Source organism: Stenella coeruleoalba (assembly GCF_951394435.1).
Source record: "Stenella coeruleoalba genome assembly, contig: scaffold_64, whole genome shotgun sequence".
In the NCBI taxonomy this organism is placed as follows: domain Eukaryota; kingdom Metazoa; phylum Chordata; class Mammalia; order Artiodactyla; family Delphinidae; genus Stenella; species Stenella coeruleoalba.
Window position 1 is genome coordinate 105491 of NW_027646265.1, and position 21913 is coordinate 127403.

The 21913-nt window shown below is 44.6% G+C and overlaps 1 long non-coding RNA gene across 1 annotated transcript in view; it reads left to right on the forward strand.

Moving 5' to 3' along the window:
- Positions 1 to 1236: 1236 nt before the first annotated feature.
- The window catches only part of LOC307181226, a 32846-nt gene continuing 12169 nt past the window's right edge, over positions 1237 to 21913 (forward strand). Inside the window, exons 1-3 of the long non-coding RNA XR_013826179.1 lie at positions 1237 to 1282; positions 6538 to 6648; positions 9945 to 10096. This is a non-coding gene — a long non-coding RNA (uncharacterized lncRNA). The remainder of the gene's footprint in view (positions 1283 to 6537; positions 6649 to 9944; positions 10097 to 21913) is intronic.

Consider the following 21913-nt stretch of genomic DNA (forward strand, 5'->3'; position numbering starts at 1 on the left):
TTTACACTTTTTTCAGATGGCCCTTTTGACCGGGGGGAAGTGAGACTTCATTGTAGTGCAGATTTCCTTTGCAAGCTTGCTTGGTTGGCCAAAAAGGACGTATGCGTTTTTTCCTGAATATATTCAGGAAGAAACGCATACGCCCTTTTTGGCCAAGTGCATCATTGTGGACGTTCTGCCTCTTTTCCTATGCTTTCAATGCAATTCCAGTCTACCTCCTGAAATCGGTTTCCTGCAATTCTGCCCCGCTTTCAAGTCCTCTTGGCAGCCTTACTTCAGTCTATTTTCGGACGATAGCTGTCATTTATAACTCTGCAGGTTTGTGAGTTACAGTGCCCCTGAGCTCCTTTCTTCAACTCGTTTTCTTGTGAGCTGGCTGCAACACCGCTGGATGGCTTCAGGCCCTAATCTGGTTCCGGCACGGCATGCTGAGCCTTTGGTTATTTCCACTTTCTGGTGGGAAATGAGAGTTAAATTTGCCCGTCCAGACACCTCCAGCTAGTCTCTCATTGGTTCTCCCTATTCCTGTTCATCTTCCGCAGAAATTGCAAACGGGGCCAAACAGGAGGTTAAAGGTGCTGACTCTCCAAGTGGGGAGAGTGTTAGTAAAGCGTCTGGAATGTTGCACCCGAGTACCAGGGGAGGAAAACTGAGACATATTTGAACACGTCTCCCGTTCACACGGTTGATCATACTCTGGGTTCCCCATGCATGTTTTAGCTGAAGGAAGAATACCTTAAACCTGGAGAGTTGAGACCCGTGTAATGGGTACCATGCAATATGACTTCAAAGGGTCTTCATTTGCTCACCGAACCTCTCCAATCCTATCACTGCTGCGTTTATGCCCCTGTACACATGCTTGATTCTCTTTCGGAGACATAACAATCCATAGGTTTTAAGATACTTACTAGTCAGGTACATTCTTAGGCGTTTAATATGGGGTGTTGAGTCCATTTCGTTGAGCAAGGAGTAGCTCTTGTCTATTCCATATTTGGCTTAAGGAACTTTATCTGTGCTCATTTCAATCTCTGGTTTTATGCAGCACCCCAACTCACCTTCCCCTTAAGCAAGCATAAGTTGGTTTTCTAAACTTGAGACACTGTTCTGTTTTGTAATTCAGTTCATGTGTAGCCAAGTTCACATTCTGTGTATTAGTGATACCTTATGATGTTTCTTTTCTGTGTGACTTATTTCATTTCGAATCATCATACCTGAATGCACTCATTATGCTGCTACGGGCCTGATGACATAGATTTCATTGCTGAGTGATATTGCATTGTACGTAAGTACCACAAGTTCTTTATCCATTTTTCACTTTCTGCGATATTGAACTTGTACTGTAAACGAGGTTCTTGTAAACAGAGCCGTCCCAAACTTTGGGGTGGCTGTGTCTTTTTGATTTTAATTTCCCTAAGCTATAGGACCATAAGTGGAAGTGCCCTAGGTTCTGTTGCTTTGTTTTTTAGATGTTTCAGGAAACACCATACACTTCTCCAGAGTGGCTGTTGGCAATTTACATCCCGCCCATCAGCATAAGAAGGCTCCCAGTTCTCCATGGCCTGTCGTGCCTTTATGGATTTTACACTTTTTTCAGATGGCCCTTTTGACCAGGTGGAAATGAGACTTCATTGTAGTGCAGATTTCCTTTGCAAGCTTGCTTGGTTGGCCAAAAAGTGCGTATGCGTTTTTTCCTGAATATATTCAGGAAAAAACACCTACGCCCTTTTTGGCCAAGTGCATCATTGTCGAGTTTCTGACTCTTCATATGCTTTCAATGCAATTCCAGTCTACCTCCTGAAATCGGTTTCCTGCAATTCTGCCTTGCTTTCAATGCCTCTTCATAGCCTTACCTCAATATATTTTTTAAAAATAGTTGGCCTTTATAACTCTGCAGGTTTTTGAATTGCAGTGGCCCTTAGCTCCATTTTTTAGCTCTTATTTTTGTGGTATTGCCCCATAACCACAGGATTCCTTGAAGCCCTATTTTTCTTCTGGGGCACCTGCTGTGCCTTTGGTTAATTCTTCTTACTGATGTGATATTAGAGTGACATGTGCCCATTGAAACCGCTACAGCTAGTTTCTCACTGGTTCCCCCTATTCCCATTCATCCTCTGCACTAACTGCAGACTGTGCGATACCAGAACTTAAAGGCATTGACTCCATGTGGGGATGTTGTTAGTAAAGTGGCTGGAATGTCGATCCGGAGCCCCAGGAGAGGAAAAATGAGGTGCGTTTTAGAAACCTTTCCCGATCATATGGTATACCAGTAGCTGGGTTTCCCAAGCATGGTTTAGCTGTAGGAAGATTCCCTTCAACCTGGAGTGTTGGGACCCTTGGACTGAGTAGCATGAAGTATTGCATTAAACTTTCGGCAGTTGCTCACCAAAGCTCACCAATCCTGTCAGCCCCAAGTGTCCAGCCTTATGTCTTATCCAGCTGTGGGTTTATATGTGGTCAATCCAGGTTGCATCACAGCCCCTGAGCGAATTTTGTAAGAATTTTTCTCTCTTTCATTGTTTCAGCGTTTTGTTTTTAAAATTTATTTCTATAATGGGGTTTAGCTCCTTTTCACTGCTGTGTTTGTGCCGCTCTGCACACACTTGATTCCCTTATGGAGATATATCAATACATGGGTTTTAAGATTCTTATTCCTCAGATATATTTCTCTGCGGTGTATAGGGTGTGTTGAGGCCTGTTCATTGAGCAAGGTGTAGATCTTGTCTAATACCTATTTGGTTTATTGAACGGTATCTGTGCTAATTTCAAACTCTGGTTTTATGCATCACCCCACCTCTCCTTTCCCCTTAAGCTGACATAAGTGTGTTTTCTAAATGTGAGACACTGTTCTGTTCTGTAATTCATTTCTTGTGCAGCCATATTTACCCTCCCTCTATAAGTGATATCTTATGATATGTTTCTTTTTCTGTTTGACTTATTTCAAGTAGTATTATCGGACCTAAATCCACTCTTTATCCTTCTACTAGCCTTATTACATTGATTTCATGGTGAAGAGATATTCCATTGTACATAAGTACCACATCTTCTTTATCCATTGTTCTCTTTCCTGGGATATTTAAGGTGTACTGAAGTTGAGGTTCTTGTAAACAGAGTAGCCCTAAACTGTGGTGTGCTTGTGTCTTGTTGATTTTTAGACTTCCCTAGATATACTCCCATGATTGGAAGTGTCCTATGCTCTGTAGCTCTGTTTTTTAGATGATTTAGGAACCACCATACACTTCTCCAGAGTGGCTCTCGGCAGTTCACACACTGCCCATCAGCGTATAAAGGCTCCCTGTTCTCCATGGCCTGTCCTGCATTTCTGGTTTTTACAATTTTTTAGGATGGCCCTTTTGACCGGTGGGAAGTGAGACTTCTTTGTTGTGCACATTTGCATTGCTTGCTTGCTTCGTTGCCCATAAAGTGCGTATGCGTTTTTTCCTGGATATAATCAGGAAAAAACGCATACGCCCTTTTGGGCCAACTGCATCATTGTCGAAATTCTGCCGCTTTTCATGTGCGTTAAAGACGAGTCCAATCTATCTCTTGAAATCTGTTTCTTGCAATTCTGTCTTGCATTCAGATCCTCTTCTTTGCCTTACCTCAACATATTTTTGGACGTTAGTTTTCATTTATAACTCTGCAGGTTTGTGAATTGCAGTGACCCTGAGCTCCATTTTTTAAGTTGCTCTTTTGTGAGCTGGCCTCAAACCCACAGGATTGCTTCAGGCCCTATTTTGGCTCCGGCGAGGCAGGCTGAGCCTTTCTTTAATTCTTATTCTTAATGGGAAATTAGAGTGATATGTGCCCGTCCAAACCCCTACAACTCTTCTCTCATTGGTTCCCCCTCTTCCCGTTCATCCTCCTCACAATTTGCAAAATGTGTGAAACAGAAGTTTAAATGTGCTGATTCTCCAAGTGGGGAGATTCTAAGTAGCGTGGCTGGAATGGTGAACAGGAGCACCAGGAGAGGATAAATGAGGTGCATTTTAGACACATCTCCCGATCACATGGTGTACAGTCCTCTGGGTTTTCCATGCATGTTTTAGCTGTAGGAAGATCCCTTGAACCTGCAGATTTGGGACCCATTGAATGGGTACCAGGTAGTATTACTTTAAAGGGTGTGCATTTCCTCACCCAACCTCACATTTCTCTTAGTGCAAACAGTTTCCAGCCTTATGTCTCATCCTGCTGTGGGTCTAGATGTGTTCAATCCATGTTGCATCACCGTCCCTGAGGAAAAGTTGTAAGAGGTTTTCTCTGTCTCTCTGTCGTTTATTTTTTTCAATTTATTACTATATTGGTTACAGCTGATTTTCAAAGCTCTGTTTCTTGCTGCTGTACATCCACTTGATTCACGTACAGAGAGACATCAATAAATTCTTTTTCAGATTCTTACCAGTCGTATATATTCTTTTCCGGTGACTTGAGTGTGCTGAGTGCAGTTCTTTTAGCTACCGTGTAGGCCTTGTTGATTATCAGTTTGGTATTTGGAATGGTATCTTTGCTAATTTCAACCTCCTGGATGATGCCTCACCCCTCCCCACCTTTCCCGTTTAGCAGCCTTATGCGTGTTTTCTACATATTTGACTATGTTTTTGTTTTGTAATTTATTTCATGTGTAGCCATTTTGGATTCCACCTTTAAGTGATATCTTATGATATGTGTCTTTTTCTTTTTGAATTCTGTCACTTAGAATGATCATACGTAACTCCTCCGGAGTCGTTACAACTGGCCATATTTCATTGATTTCCAGGCTGAATAATATTCCACTCTACCTAAGTACCACATCTCTATCCATTTTTTCCCTCCAGAGACATTTAAGTTATATCCTAGTCGAGGATCTTTTAAACAGAGAGGGGGTAAACATTGGGGTGCCTGTGTCCTCTCGATTTTTGTTTTTCCCAAGATATACGCCCATGAGTGCAAGTGCCCTATGCTCTGTAGCTCATTTTTTAGATGCTTTAGTAAACACAATACACTTCTCCAGAATGGCCGTTGGCAATATACATTTCCACTATAAGTCTCACAGGGCTCCCTCTTCTCGTTGCCCTGTCCTGCATTTCTGTTGTTTACGCTTTATGAGGATGGCTCTTCTGACTGATGCGAAGTGATATCTTTTGTAGTATTGACTTCCAGTGCCCACCTGTTTGGTTGGCTAAAAAAGTGTATGCCCTTTTCTTGAATATATACAGAAAAGAACGCATACACCCTTTTTGGCCAACTGCAATGTTGGCAATGTTCAGCTCCTTTTCTTGTGCTTAATGGCGAGTCCTTTCTACCTCCTCAAATCCCTTTCCTGCCACTCTCCCTTGCTTACAAGTCCTTTTCTCTGACTTTCCTCAAGACATTTTTCAGTGATGGATATTTTCAACTCTGCAGTTTTGTGAATTTTACTGCCCCTGAGTTCCATTGTTCAACTCGTGTTTATGGGAACTGGCCACAAAGCAGCGGGATTTCCTCAAGCCCTATACTGTTTCCATGGGCAACCCTAGCCTTTGGTCAATCCGTCTTCCTGATTGGAAATTAGAGTGACATGTGCCTGTCTGAACACCTAGGACTTGTCTCTCATTGTTCCTCATCCTTCCGCTTCATCCTCTGGACAAATTCCAAACTGTACGCAACAGGATGTTGACAGTGCTGACATCTCCAAGTGGGGAGACTGTTAGTAAAGACGCTGGAGGGGTGAACCCGAGCACCAGGAGATGAGGAGATGAGATGCCTTTTCCAAACTCTTCCCGATCAGACGGTATACCATCCTCTGGGTGTGACAGACATGTTTTAGCAGTAGGAAGAGTCCCATTCATGTAAGGAGAACACCAGGGCTTTTTCAAAATCAGTGTCTCCCCGAAACCCAAACTGGGGAAGTTTTTAAGCTACGGCTACACATATGTTCATTAAGGGCCTTGGGAAGTAGGCAGAGTCCAAACTTTAGATGATTGAAGTCTTCAGGGTCAGAAGCACTCACCACCAGCTTCCCTTAGGCTACACTTTAACTGTCATTGATAGATGATGTCAATAAAAATATCTATTCTTTTTCAGATTATTTCCCCTTATAGGTTATTGCAAAATGTTGAGTGTAGTTCCCTGTGCTATACAGTAGTTCCTTGTTGATGATCTATTTTATACATAGCAGTGTGTATGTGTTAATTCCAAACTGTTAATTTATCCCTCCTCCCACCTTTCCCCTTTGGTAATAATAAATTATAAGATTTTATACTTCTCAGAAATGGGGGAGCTGAAAGAGAGGTATCATTTTCAATGGAAAAGCATTTAAAACAAGATTGAAGGTTTAACCAAGATTATTAGCTGTACATCCTTGGAAAGAAATCACTTCGTTTCTCTAATATTGACCTGACAAATAAGACAAACCTTTTCACTGAACTTGCTTATAAAAAGTGATGGAAATATCAAATGGAAGTGTTAAAAACATCTTATTTTACCCGAGCCTTATACACTGTTCTATGTTAACTACAGTTTGGCTCACACATCTGTTCATTGAGGTTACAATAGTCTCAATTTCTGTTACTGATCCTCCAGAGTGGACCCCAACAAGTGTCCCCCTGCCCAGTGTCATTGGGGCCAACAGATCGAGACTGAGTTTGGTTCACAAGCAAAGGAAACTTTATATTTTGATCAGAGAATGGAGAGGTGAGAGCATGCACTACCCCGTGGGCTGTGGGCTGGGCTGCTGTGTAGAGATCCTGTCAGAGTCAGTGGGAGGGAGGGAGGCGGCGGAGCTCTCGAGGGCTGGGTTGGCTGTAGCTCAGGCTCTATATCGTGGAGTCTGCACTGGGCCCCAGGAGCTGAGGTGTCGACCCAGCCATTCTGCACTAGGAAATCTGGTCTGAAGTGCCGGGTGTGGAACCTCTGCATGCGGGACCCTAGGAGCACGTGAAATTAGACAAAGCACAAAGGATAAAAAAGGTTAGACTTGACTTTATTGCCCAGATTCTATTTTTATCTCCCAGGGATTTTTAATGGGCTTTGCTGGGGACAAACCCCTCCTCTGCCTTTTGTCCCGTTCCTCATTCTTGGAGTGCTGAGGGTGCAGACCCTTCTTCTGTAACTGCTGAGTGCTGAGTTGGGAGCCCTCATACCCTGGGGCGAGGGTCAGAGCTTCTCCCCAGCAGCCTCCCGGTGACGTTGATTGTCCCCAGGACCCCTGCCTCCCTGCTCGTCCACCTGAGCACCAGCATTGGAAGTGTTATAGATTCTAATGACCTTTAAGGGTCCAGGAAAGAGATGTGCAGAGACGCTGTGGGGGCCGGTTTCACCCCGCCCCACATTTGTTCGGCCACCTTAGGCTGACCGTCTCTGCCAGCCTAGATGCTCTGACCAGTAGTCTGCGCTTTCTTCAGTTAGGCCCCTGAATTAACGTACAAACAGCACCAGGTGTCAGAGCCCTGCCCGCTCAACTCCCAGACAGTCCAGGGTCAGTGGTGATCAAGGACCATGATGGCTACTGAGTCAACAGCCTTTTGAAGTAAACAGGAGTCCAGCCGGTCTTATTGGCCACCATCATCACGGTGTCTGTAGGCTTTTCTATGGTGACAGTGTGGTATACTGTTCCCCCGCCAAGATTATTAGCTCCCCTCTGGGTGCAGTAAGTCCTGCAAGCAGTAGTCTACTCTTTTGGGACACACTCTTGTTGTTTTATGAGAGAAACTCCAGGTCAAGTGATGTTCACACGAGTCGTCATGGTGCCCTGTTGCCCCCGGTTATCTCTCTGGATGTTGGAGTTGGAGGGCCTCCTCACTCGAGGTCGGTGTGCCCACGGAGCGAACCCTGCAACTTCAGGGCATGGTTGGTGGTTAGGATCACCACGTGGGGTCCTTTTCCCTTAGGAGGGAGGTGGCCTTTTGGGCTGCTGATTTCCAGGTTTTTAGATACCGCCAGTATCTTGGCCAGATGTGGCAGTGGGCCAAGCCCCTTAGTGACCGTAGTTTATCCTACCTGGATGGCATTCTTGCATTGTTCCATTTCAAGTGGTCCCAGTTTTTGCACTAATTCTCCAATGGCGATTCACCTTTCACCGGGAATGTAAAGGTCAAAGAGTTTAGCTAAATTAGGGAGTTCCAGGGCAAGGGTCTGAATTGACTGCTCTTTCCATTCTTGAAAGGCCACTTCTGGATTCTATTCAAAAGGATCATCATCTTTTCCTTTCAGTGTTTCATATAGAGGCCCAGCTAGTAGACTGTAGTTAGGGATCCAGAAGCAGCAAACCCTGGCCTCCCCAGGAACCCCTAAGCTGTCTTCTAGTTTTAGAAAGGGGTAAGGCTGAAAATGGTTTCTTCCCTTTCCTGGGATGGGCTTCTCTGACCTTCTGTGAGAATGAAGCCCAGGCAGGTCACCGCAGTCTGTGATATTTGAGCTTTTTCTTGGACAACTTCTATCCTTTATTGGCTTGGTAGTTCAGAGGCCTCCTTAGTAGGGCTGGTGATCAGAATGTCGTCTGCATATTGAAGGAGGGTTTCCTTTTCCAGAGGTAGAACTTTTAGGTCTTTAGCTAAGCTTTCCCCAAAGATGGTGTGGGAATTTTTGCACCCTTGGGGCCAGACGGCCCGGAAGTATTGTTTTAGTTGTATGTTGAGTCCTGCCACTCACAAGCCAAAATTTCTTGTGACTCTGGGACTAATGGAATACAAAAGAAGGCATCATTGAAGACTAATACAGAATACCATGTCCTGGTGGTTGGTAGAATGACCAGCAGGGTGTAGGAATTAGGAGCAACTGGAGGTATATCCTCGGTGGCTTCACTGACTGTCCTGACATCCTTTACCAGGTCCCCAGTGGCCCATGGGGCTCTCGTGGTCAGACCAATCCCAGAATATGGAGCTCACCTGGGCAGGTACCCCACCCCCACCCCAGCCCACGGGGCTCTCGTGGTCAGGCCCCTCCCAGGATACAGAGCTACCCTTGCAGGTACCGTGGCAGGGCTGGGCACACAGGAACTGTGCACATAGCCCTCATTGCAGAGCACCCCCAGCTCACCTGTCGCTCAGAGCTGACACAGAGCACCTCAGAGCAGGACTTGAACTAACAAACAGCAGCTGCGACAGGTCTGTGACCCTGGGCATCACTCCGTGAGGCCTCCCTCCACCTGGTCTTCCAGAGACTTCCACTGCACCCGGGGCACCAGGCCTCTGTCTCCAACCACCACCCACTCCTCCTCTGCCTGACTCCTGGGTTCCTCTCATTAGGAGAGGGTTTTCTTGAAGTTGTCTCCCACTCATGGGCCAGATAAAATGATTAGAAAACAAGCCAAAGCTGCAGCCCCTTGTCTATCCTGACTCTCAGGAGCCCACACCTGTTCCTTGGACCTGGCCGGTTCAGCAAGTTCCATTTTCTGCAACTGTGAGCCCCTGAGGGGTGATGATTGGCTGACCTGGGCAGCCTTACCGTGCCGGCCAGCCCTCCCCAGGTGTGCCTGGGTTGAGATCAATATAAATACCACTCCAGGCAGCAAGAGCCCCTGCAGCCATGCCTGACGCCATTTTCTCTGCCCTGTCAGCAGTCTCGGGGCTGGGCTGGTGGGAGGGAGTGAGAGGCCACGGCTTTGTGGGTGGCCCAGTGTGAGTGGGGCTCTGCTGGACTTTCTGCAGCAGTTGCCAGGCTGCCACCTGCTAAAGAAGAGGATGTGTCACCCATACCTGCTGCTGGAATTTCTCCCTGGGCAGAGGTGAGGAAGGAAAAAAGCAGTGGGGGCAGGGACAGGACGGGTATCTCAGGCAGGGAAATGGAAATCTTCCAGAAGAGCACCCAGGGCCAGGACCATCCTGGCTGGCCTGCAGGCACCAAGTCGGCCGGCATGCTGTCACTCGTGTGGCTCTATGGCCCTTCCTCTAGGCTTTCAAGTCCTTGTATATATTCAGGTGTTTTACCTGGGACGGGTGGGAATAGTTCAGCAGCAACTGGCCTGGGGCTCAGCTCACGTTTACTCACAGATGCCTCGGCACGGTGCCCCAGCTTTGCAATGAGGACGCTTGTTGCGTGGGGGCTGCTGGCTGAATGGGAGACGATTCCCCACCACTGACCAACTTCAGAATTGTTTACAACTGGAGCAAGTGCCCTGATACGGTTTTCCTCTGTGGAACTGGTGGGTTCTGTGTTTTTTTTCTCTTTTTCGTTTTTGGTTCAAGGTAGATTTTATTCCTCTTTTTTGTATTTACAGATATAAGCATGGAAATAATTTATTCATATAAATACATGTATGTGCAGGGAATAATTGTTTTTTCTGTTTTATTTTTTAAATTTTATTTCTTTTTAATTTTGAATTTTATTTTATATTTTTATACAGCAGGTTCTTATTGGTTATCTATTTTATACATATAAATGTATACATGCCAATCCCAGTCTCTCAACTCCTCCCACCACCACCCCCCCAACAGCTTTCCCCCCTTGTTGTCCATACGTTTGTTGTCTACATCTGTTGCTCTATTTATGCCTTGCAAAATGGTTAATCTGTACAGTTTTTCTAGGTTCCACATATATGCATGAATATACAAGATTTGTTTTTCTCTTTCTGACTTACTTCACTCTGTATGACAGTCTCTAGATCCATCGACGTCTCTACAAATGACCCAATTTCATTCCTTTTCATGGCTTAGTAATATTCCATTTTATATATGTACCACAGCTTTATGCATTCGTCTGTCTGTGGGCATTTAGGTTGCTTCCATTACCTCGATATTGTAAATAGTGATGCAATGAACATTGCGGTGAATGACTCATTTTGATTTATGGTTTTGTCTGGGTATATGTCCAGTACTGGGATTGCTGTATCATATGGTAATTCTATTGTTAGTTTCTTAAGAAATTCCATATTGTTCTCCATAATGACTGTATCAATTTATATTCCCAACAATAGTGGAAGAGGGTTCCTTTTCTCCACACCATTTCCAGCATTTTTTGTTTGTAGATTTTCAATGATGCCTATTCTACCAGGTGTGAGGTGATACCTCATTGTTGAATCCATTTCGTTGAGCAAGGGGTAGCTCTTGTCTATTACATATTTGGCTTATGGAACGGTATCTGTGCTAATTTCAAACTCTGCTTTTATGCAGCACCCCAACTCACCTTCCCCCTTAAGCAGGCATAAGTTGGTTTTCTAAACTTGAGACCCTGTTCTGTTTTGTAATTCAGTTCATGTGTAGCCAAGTTCACATTCCGTGTATTAGTGATACCTTATGATGTTTCTTTTTCTGTGTGACTTATTTCACTTAGAATCATCGTGCCTCAATGCACTCATTATGCTGGTACGGGCCTGGTGACATAGATTTCATTGCTGAGTGGTATTCTGTTGTACATAAGTATCGCAACTTCTTTATCCATTATTTGCTCTCTGGGATATTTAACTTGTGCCGTAGAAGAGATTTCTGTAAAAAGAGCCATCCCAAATTTTGGGGTTGCTGTGTCTTTTTGATATTAATTTCCCTAAGCTATAGGACCATAAGCGGAAGTGCCCTAGGCTCTGTTGCTTTGTTTTTTAGATGTTTCAGGAAACACCATACACATCTCCCGAGTGTCTGTTGGCAATTTACATCCCGCCCATCAGCATAACAAGGCTCCCAGTTCTCCATGGCCTGTCCTGCCTTTCTGGGTTTTACACTTTTTTCAGATGGCTCTTTTGACCGGGGGGAAGTGAGACTTCATTGTAGTGCAGATTTCCTTTGCAAGCTTGCTTGGTTGGCCAAAAAGGGCGTATGCGTTTTTTCCTGAATATATTCAGGAAAAAACGCATACGCCCTTTTGGCACAGTGCATCATTGTGGACGTTCTGCCTCTTTTCCTATGCTTTCAATGCAATTCCAGTCTACCTCCTGAAATCGGTATCCTGCAATTCTGCCCCGCTTTCAAGTCCTCTTGGCAGCCTTACTTCAGTATATTTTTGGACGATAGCTGTCATTTATAACTATGCAGGTTTGTGAATTACAGAGACCCTGAGCTCCTTTCTTCAACTCGCTTTCTTGTGACCTGGCCGCGACACCGCAGGATGGCTTCAGGCCCTAATCTGGTTCCGGCACGGCACGCTGAGCCTTTGGTTATTTCCTCTTCCTGGTGGGAAATGAGAGTTAAATTTGCCCGTCCAGACACCTCCAGCTAGTCTCTCATTGGTTCTCGCTATTCCTGTTCATCTTCCGCAGAAATTGCAAACTGGGCCAAACAGGAGGTTAAAGGCGCTGACTCTCCAAGTCGGGAGAGTGTTAGTAAAGGGTCTGGAATGTTGCACCCGAGTACCAGGGGAGGAAACCTGAGACATATTTGAACACGTCTCCCGTTCACACGGTTGATCATACGCGGGGTTCCACATGCATGTTTTAGCTGAAGGAAGAATACCTTAAACCTGGAGAGTTGAGACCCGTGTAATGGGTACCATGCAATATGACTTCAAAGGGTCTTCATTTGCTCACCGAACCTCTCCAATCCTATCACTGCTGCGTTCATGCCCCTGTACACATGCTTGATTCTCTTTCGGAGACATAGCAATCCATAGGTTTTAAGATACTTACTAGTCAGGTACATTCTTAGGCGTTTAATATGCGGTGTTGAGTCCATTTCGTTGAGCAAGGAGTAGCTCTTGTCTATTCCATATTTGACTTAAGGAACTTTATCTGTGCTCATTTCAATCTCTGGTTTTATGCAGCACCCCAACTCACCTTTACCCTTAAGCAAGCATAAGTTGGTTTTCTAAATTTGAGACCCTGTTCTGTTCTGTAATTCAGTTCCTGTGTAGCCAAGTTTACATTCCGTGTATTACTGATATCTTATGATGTTTCTTTTTCTGTGTGACTTACTTCAGTTAGAATCATCATACCTGAATCCACTCATTGTGCTGCTAAGGGCCTGATGACACAGATTTCATTGCTGAGTAATATTGCTTTGTAAGTAAATACCACAACTTTTTTATCCATTTTTCACTTTCTGCGTTGTTGAACTTGTACTGTAAACGAGGTTCTTGTAAACAGAGCCGTTCAAAACTTTGGGGTGGCTGTGTCTTTTTGATTTTAAATTCCCTAAGCTATAGGACCATAAGTGGAAGTGCCCTAGGCTCTGTTGCTTTGTTTTTTAGATGTTTCAGGAAACACCATACACTTCTCCCGAGTGGTTGTTGGCAATTTACATCCCGCCCATCAGCATAACAAGGCTCCCAGTTCTCCATGGCCTGTCCTGCCTTTCTGGATTTTACACTTTTTTCAGATGGCCCTTTTGACCGGGGGGAAGTGAGACTTCATTGTAGTGCAGATTTCCATTGCAAGCTTGCTTGGTTGGCCAAAAAGGGCGTATGCGTTTTTTCCTGAATATATTCAGGAAAAAACGCATACGCCCTTTTTGGCCAAGTGCATCATTGTGGACGTTCTGCCTCTTTTCCTATGCTTTCAATGCAATTCCAGTCTACCTCCTGAAATCGGTTTCCTGCAATTCTGCCCCGCTTTCAAGTCCTCTTGGCAGCCTTACTTCAGTCTATTTTTGGACGATAGCTGTCATTTATAACTCTGCAGGTTTGTGAATTACAGTGCCCCTGAGCTCCTTTCTTCAACTCGCTTTCTTTTGAGCTGGCCGCAACACCGCAGAATGGCTTTAGGCCCTAATCTGGTTCCGGTACGGCACGCTGAGCCTTTGGTTATTTCCTCTTCCTGGTGGGAAATGAGAGTTAAATTTGCCCGTCCAGACACCTCCAGCTAGCCTCTCATTGGTTCTCGCTATTCCTGTTCATCTTCCGCAGAAATTGCAAACTGGGCCAAACAGGAGGTTAAAGGCACTGACTCTCCAAGTGGGGAGAGTGTTAGTAAAGCATCTGGAATGTTGCACCCGAGTACCAGGGGAGGAAAACTGAGACATATTTGAACACGTCTCCCGTTCACATGGTTGATCATACTTGGGTTCCACATGCATGTTTTAGCTGAAGGAAGAATACCTTAAACCTGGAGATTTGAGACCCGTGGAATGGGTACCATGCAATATGACTTCAAAGGGTCTTCATTTGCTCACCGAACCTCTCCAATCCTATCACTGCTGCGTTTATGCCCCTGTACACATGCTTGATTCTCTTTTGGAGACATAGCAATCCATAGGTTTTACGATACTTACTAGTCAGGTACATTAGGCGTTTAATATGCGGTGTTGAGTCCATTTCGTTGAGCAAGGAGTAGCTCTTGTCTATTCCATATTTGACTTAAGGAACTTTATCTGTGCTCATTTCAATCTCTGGTTTTATGCAGCACCCCAACTCACCTTTACCCTTAAGCAAGCATAAGTTGGTTTTCTAAATTTGAGACCCTGTTCTGTTCTGTAATTCAGTTCCTGTGTAGCCAAGTTTACATTCCGTGTATTACTGATATCTTATGATGTTTCTTTTTCTGTGTGACTTACTTCAGTTAGAATCATCATACCTGAATCCACTCACTGTGATGCTAAGGGCCTGATGACATAGATTTCATTGCTGAGTGATATTGCTTTGTAAGTAAATACCACAACTTCTTTATCCATTTTTCACTTTCTGCGATGTTGAACTTGTACTGTAAACGAGGTTCTTGTCAACAGAGCCGTTCCAAACTTTGGGGTGGCTGTGTCTTTTTGATTTTAATTTCCCTAAGCTATAGGACCATAAGTGGAAGTGCCCTAGGTTCTGTTGCTTTGTTTTTTAGATGTTTCAGGAAACACCATACACTTCTCCCGAGTGGTTGTTGGCAATTTACATCCCGCCCATCAGCATAACAAGGCTCCCAGTTCTCCATGGCCTGTCCTGCCTTTCTGGATTTTACACTTTTTTCAGATGGCCCTTTTGACCGGGGGGAAGTGAGACTTCATTGTAGTGCAGATTTCCTTTGCAAGCTTGCTTGGTTGGCCAAAAAGGGCGTATGCGTTTTTTCCTGAATATATTCAGGAAAAAACGCATACGCCCTTTTTGGCCAAGTGCATCATTGTGGACGTTCTGCCTCTTTTCCTATACTTTCAATGCAATTACAGTCTACCTCCTGAAATCGGTTTCCTGCAATTCTGCCCCGCTTTCAAGTCCTCTTGGCAGCCTTACTTCAGTCTATTTTTGGACGATAGCTGTCATTTATAACTCTGCAGGTTTGTGAATTACAGTGCCCCTGAGCTCCTTTCTTCAACTCGCTTTCTTTTGAGCTGGCCGCAACACTGCAGGATGGCTTCAGGCCCTAATCTGGTTCCGGTACGGCACGCTGAGCCTTTGGTTATTTCCTCTTCCTGGTGGGAAATGAGAGTTAAATTTGCCCATCCAGACACCTCCAGGTAGTCTCTCATTGATTCTCGCTATTCCTGTTCATCTTCCACAGAAATTGCAAACTGGGCCAAACAGGAGGTTAAAGGGACTGACTCTCCAAGTGGGGAGAGTGTTAGTAAGCGTCTGGAATGTTGCACCCGAGTACCAGGGTCCGAAAACTGAGACATATTTGAACACGCCTCCCGATCACATGGTTGATCATACTCTAGGTTCCACATGCATGTTTTAGCTGAAGGAAGAATACCTTAAACCTGGGTAGTTGAAACCCGTGGAATGGGTACCATGCAATATGACTTCAAAGGGTCTTCATTTGCTCACGAACCTCTCCAGTCCTATCACTGCTGCGTTTATGCCCCTGTACACATGCTTGATTCTCTTTCGGAGACATAGCAATCCATAGGTTTTAAGATACTTACTAGTCAGGTACATTCTTAGGCGTTTAATATGCGGTGTTGAGTCCATTTCGTTGAGCAAGGACTAGCTCTTGTCTATTCCATATTTGGCTTAAGGAACTTTATCTGTGCTCATTTCAATCTCTGGTTTTATGCAGCACCCCAACTCACCTTTCCCCTTAAGCAAGCATAAGTTGGTTTTCTAAATTTGAGACCCTGTTCTGTTCTGTAATTCAGTTCCTGTGTAGCCAAGTTTACATTCCGTGTATTACTGATATCTTATGATGTTTCTTTTTCTGTGTGACTTATTTCAGTTAGAATCATCATACCTGAATCCACTCATTGTGCTGCTAAGGGCCTGATGACATAGATTTCATTGCTGAGTGACATTGCTTTGTAAGTAAATACCACAACTTCTTTATCCATTTTTCACTTTCTGCGATGTTGAACTTGTACTGTAAACGAGGTTCTTGTAAACAGAGGCGTCCCAAACTTTGGGGTTGCTGTGTCTTTTTGATTTTAATCTCCCTAAGCTATAGGACCATAAGTGGAAGTGCCCTAGGCTCTGTTGCTTTGTTTTTTCGATGTTTCAGGAAACACCATACACTTCTCCCGAGTGTCTGTTGGCAATTTACATCCCGCCCATCAGCATAACAAGGCTCCCAGTTCTCCATGGCCTGTCCTGCCTTTCTGGATTTTACACTTTTTTCAGATGGCCCTTTTGACCGGGGGGAAGTGAGACTTCATTGTAGTGCAGATTTCCTTTGCAAGCTTGCTTGGTTGGCCAAAAAGGACGTATGCGTTTTTTCCTGAATATATTCAGGAAAAAACGCATACGCCCTTTTTGGCCAAGTGCATCATTGTGGACGTTCTGCCTCTTTTCCTATGCTTTCAATGCAATTCCAGTCTACCTCCTGAAATCGGTTTCCTGCAATTCTGCCCCGCTTTCAAGTCCTCTTGGCAGCCTTACTTCAGTCTATTTTTGGACGATAGCTGTCATTTATAACTCTGCAGGTTTGTGAGTTACAGTGCCCCTGAGCTCCTTTCTTCAACTCGTTTTCTTGTGAGCTGGCTGCAACACCGCTGGATGGCTTCAGGCCCTAATCTGGTTCCGGCACGGCATGCTGAGGCTTTGGTTATTTCCTCTTTCTGGTGGGAAATGAGAGTTAAATTTGCCCGTCCAGACACCTCCAGCTAGTCTCTCATTGGTTCTCCCTATTCCTGTTCATCTTCCGCAGAAATTGCAAACGGGGCCAAACAGGAGGTTAAAGGTGCTGACTCTCCAAGTGGGGAGAGTGTTAGTAAAGCGTCTGGAATGTTGCACCCGAGTACCAGGGGAGGAAAACTGAGACATATTTGAACACGTCTCCTGTTCACACGGTTGATCATACTCTGGGTTCCACATGCATGTTTTAGCTGAAGGAAGAATACCTTAAACCTGGAGAGTTGAGACCCGTGTAATGGGTACCATGCAATATGACTTCAAAGGGTCTTCATTTGCTCACCGAACCTCTCCAATCCTATCACTGCTGCGTTTATGCCCCTGTACACATGCTTGATTCTCTTTCGGAGACATAGCAATCCATAGGTTTTAAGATACTTACTAGTCAGGTACATTCTTTGGCGTTTAATATGGGGTGTTGAGTCCATTTCGTTGAGCAAGGAGTATCTCTTGTCTATTCCATATTTCGCTTAAGGAACTTTATCTGTGCTCATTTCAATCTCTGGTTTTATGCAGCACCCCAACTCACCTTTCCCCTTAAGCAAGCATAAGTTGGTTTTCTAAATTTGAGACCCTGTTCTGTTTTGGAATGCAGTTCCTGTGTAGCCAAGTTTACATTCCGTGTATTACTGATATCTTATGATGTTTCTTTTTCTGTGTGACTTATTTCAGTTAGAATCATCGTACCTGAATCCACTCATGATGCTGCTACGGGCCTGATGACATAGATTTCATTGCTGAGTGATACTGCATTGTACGTAAGTACCACAAGTTCTTTATCCATTTTTCACTTTCTGTGATATTGAACTTGTACGGTAAACGAGGTTCTTGTAAACGGAGGCGTCCCAAACTTTGGGGTGGCTGTGTCTTTTTGATTTTAATTTCCCTAAGCTATAGGACCATAAGTGGAAGTGCCCTAGGCTCTGTTGCTTTGTTTCTTAGATGTTTCAGGAAACACCATACACTTCTCCTGAGTGTCTGTTGGCAATTTACATCCCGCCCATCAGCATAACAAGGCTCCCAGTTCTCCATGGCCTGTCCTGCCTTTCTGGATTTTACACTTTTTTCAGATGCCCCTTTTAACCGGGGAGAAGTGAGACTTCATTGTAGTGCAGATTTCCTTTGCAAGTTTGCTTGGTTGGCCAAAAAGGGCGTATGCGTTTTTTCCTGAATATATTCAGGAAAAAACGCATACGCCCTTTTTGGCCAAGTGCATCATTGTGGACGTTCTGCCTCTTTTCCTATGCTTTCAATGCAATTCCAGTCTACCTCCTGAAATCGGTTTCCTGCAATTCTGCCCCGCTTTCAAGTCCTCTTGGCAGCCTTACTTCAGTCTATTTTTGGACGATAGCTGTCATTTATAACTCTGCAGGTTTGTGAATTACAGTGCCCCTGAGCTCCTTTCTTCAACTCGCTTTCTTGTGACCTGGCCGCAACACCGCAGGATGGCTTCAGGCCCTAATCTGGTTCCGGCACGGCACGCTGAGCCTTTGGTTAATTCCTCTTCCTGGTGGGAAATGAGAGTTAAATTTGCCCGTCCAGACACCTCCAGCTAGCCTCTCATTGGTTCTCGCTATTCCTGTTCATCTTCCGCAGAAATTGCAAACTGGGCCAAACAGGAGGTTAAAGGCGCTGACTCTCCAAGTGGGGAGAGTGTTAGTAAAGCGTCTGGAATGTTGCACCCGAGTACCAGGGGACGAAAACTGAGACATATTTGAACACGTCTCCCGTTCACATGGTTGATCATACTTGGGTTCCACATGCATGTTTTAGCTGAAGGAAGAATACCTTAAACCTGGAGAGTTGAGACCCGTGTAATGGGTACCATGCAATATGACTTCAAAGGGTCTTCATTTGCTCACCGAACCTCTCCAATCCTATCACTGCTGCGTTTATGCCCCTGTACACATGCTTGATTCACTTTTGGAGACATAGCAATCCATAGGTTTTACGATACTTACTAGTCAGGTACATTCTTAGGCGTTTAATATGCGGTGTTGAGTCCATTTCGTTGAGCAAGGAGTAGCTCTTGTCTATTCCATATTTGACTTAAGGAACTTTATCTGTGCTCATTTCAATCTCTGGTTTTATGCAGCACCCCAACTCACCTTTACCCTTAAGCAAGCATAAGTTGGTTTTCTAAATTTGAGACCCTGTTCTGTTCTGTAATTCAGTTCCTGTGTAGCCAAGTTTACATTCCGTGTATTACTGATATCTTATGATGTTTCTTTTTCTGTGTGACTTATTTCAGTTAGAATCATCATACCTGAATCCACTCATTGTGCTGCTAAGGGCCTGATGACACAGATTTCATTGCTGAGTGATATTGCTTTGTAAGTAAATACCACAACTTCTTTATCCATTTTTCACTTTCTGCGATGTTGAACTTGTACTGTAAACGAGGTTCTTGTAAACAGAGGCGTCCCAAACTTTGGGGTGGCTGTGTCTTTTTGATTTAAATTTCCCTAAGCTATAGGACCATAAGTGGCAGTGCCCTAGGCTCTGTTGCTTTGTTTTTTAGATGTTTCAGGAAACACCATACACTTCTCCCAAGTGTCTGTTGGCAATATACATCCCGCCCATCAGCATAACAAGGCTCCCAGTTCTCAATGGCCTGTTGCCTTTCTGGATTTTACACTTTTTTCAGATGGCCCTTTTGACCGGGGGGAAGTGAGACTTCATTGTAGTGCAGATTTCCTTTGCAAGCTTGCTTGGTTGGCCAAAAAGTGCGTATGCGTTTTTTCCTGAATATATTCAGGAAAAAACGCATACGTCCTTTTTGTCCAAGTGCATCATTGTGGACGTTCTGCCTCTTTTCCTATGCTTTCAATTCAATTCCAGTCTACCTCCTGAAATCGGTTTCCTGCAATTCTGCTCCGCTTTCAAGTCCTCTTGGCAGCCTTACTTCAGTATATTTTTGGACGATAGCTGTCATTTATAACTCTGCAGGTTTGTGAATTACAGTGCCCCTGAGCTCCTTTCTTCAACTCGCTTTCTTTTGAGCTGGCCGCAACACCGCAGGATGGCATCATTGTGCCAATCGGTTTCATGCAATTCTGCCCCGCTTTCAAGTCCTCTTGGCAGCCTTACTTCAGTCTATTTTTGGACGATAGCTGTCATTTATAACTCTGCTGGTTTGTGAATTGCAGTGCCCCTGAGCTCTTTCTTCAACTCGCTTTCTTGTGACCTGGCCGCTACACTGCAGGATGGCTTCAGGCCCTAATCTGGTTCTGGCACGGCACGCTGAGCCTTTGGTTATTTCCTCTTCCTGGTGGGAAATGAGAGTTAAATTTGCCCGTCCAGACACCTCCAGCTAGCCTCTCATTGGTTCTCGCTATTCCTGTTCATCTTCCGCAGAAATTGCAAACTGGGCCAAACAGGAGGTTAAAGGCGCTGACTTTCCAAGTGGGGAGAGTGTTAGTAAAGCGTCTGGAATGTTGCACCCGAGTACCAGGGTACGAAAACTGAGACATATTTGAACACGTCTCCCGATCACATGGTTGATCATACTCTAGGTTCCACATGCATGTTTTAGCTGAAGGAAGAATACCTTAAACCTAGGTAGTTGAAACCCGTGGAATGGGTACCATGCAATATGACTTCAAAGGGTCTTCATTTGCTCACAGAACCTCTCCAATCCTTTCACTGCTGCGTTTATGCCCCTGTACACATGCTTGATTCTCTTTCGGAGACATAGCAATCCATAGGTTTTAAGATACTTACTAGTCAGGTACATTCTTAGGCGTTTAATATGCGGTGTTGAGTCCATTTCATTGAGCAGGAGTAGCTCTTGTCTATTCCATATTTGGCTTAAGGAAATTTATCTGTGCTCATTTCAATCTCTGGTTTTATGCAGCACCCCAACCCACCTTTACCCTTAAGCAAGCATAAGTTGGTTTTCTAAATTTGAGACACTGTTCTGTTCTGTAATTCAGTTCCTGTGTAGCCCTGTTTACATTCCTTGTATTACTGATATCTTATGATGTTTCTTTTTCTGTGTGACTTATTTCAGTTAGAATCATCATACCTGAATCCACTCATTGTGCTGCTAAGGGCCTGATGACACAGATTTCATTGCTGAGTGATATTGCTTTGTAAGTAAATACCACAACTTCTTTATCCATTTTTCACTTTCTGCGATGTTGAACTTGTACTGTAAACGAGGTTCTTGTAAACAGAGCTGTTCCAAACTTTGGGGTGGCTGTGTCTTTTTGATTTTAATTTCCCTAAGCTATAGGACCATAAGTGGAAGTGCCCTAGGTTCTGTTGCTTTGTTTTTTAGATGTTTCAGGAAACACCATACACTTCTCCCGAGTGGTTGTTGGCAATTTACATCCCGCCCATCAGCATAACAAGGCTCCCAGTTCTCCATGGCCTGTCCTGCCTTTCTGGATTTTACACTTTTTTCAGATGGCCCTTTTGACCGGGGGGAAGTGAGACTTCATTGTAGTGCAGATTTCCTTTGCAAGCTTGCTTGGTTGGCCAAAAAGGGCGTATGCGTTTTTTCCTGAATATATTCAGGAAAAAACGCATACGCCCTTTTTGGCCAAGTGCATCATTGTGGACGTTCTGCCTCTTTTCCTATGCTTTCAATGCAATTCCAGTCTACCTCCTGAAATCGGTTTCCTGCAATTCTGCCCCGCTTTCAAGTCCTCTTGGCAGCCTTACTTCAGTCTATTTTTGGACGATAGCTGTCATTTATAACTCTGCAGGTTTGTGAATTACAGTGCCCCTGAGCTCCTTTCTTCAACTCGCTTTCTTTTGAGCTGGCCGCAACACCGCAGGATGGCATCATTGTGCCAATCGGTTTCATGCAATTCTGCCCCGCTTTCAAGTCCTCTTGGCAGCCTTACTTCAGTCTATTTTTGGACGATAGCTGTCATTTATAACTCTGCTGGTTTGTGAATTGCAGTGCCCCTGAGCTCCTTTCTTCAACTCGCTTTCTTGTGACCTGGCCGCTACACTGCAGGATGGCTTCAGGCCCTAATCTGGTTCTGGCACGGCACGCTGAGCCTTTGGTTATTTCCTCTTCCTGGTGGGAAATGAGAGTTAA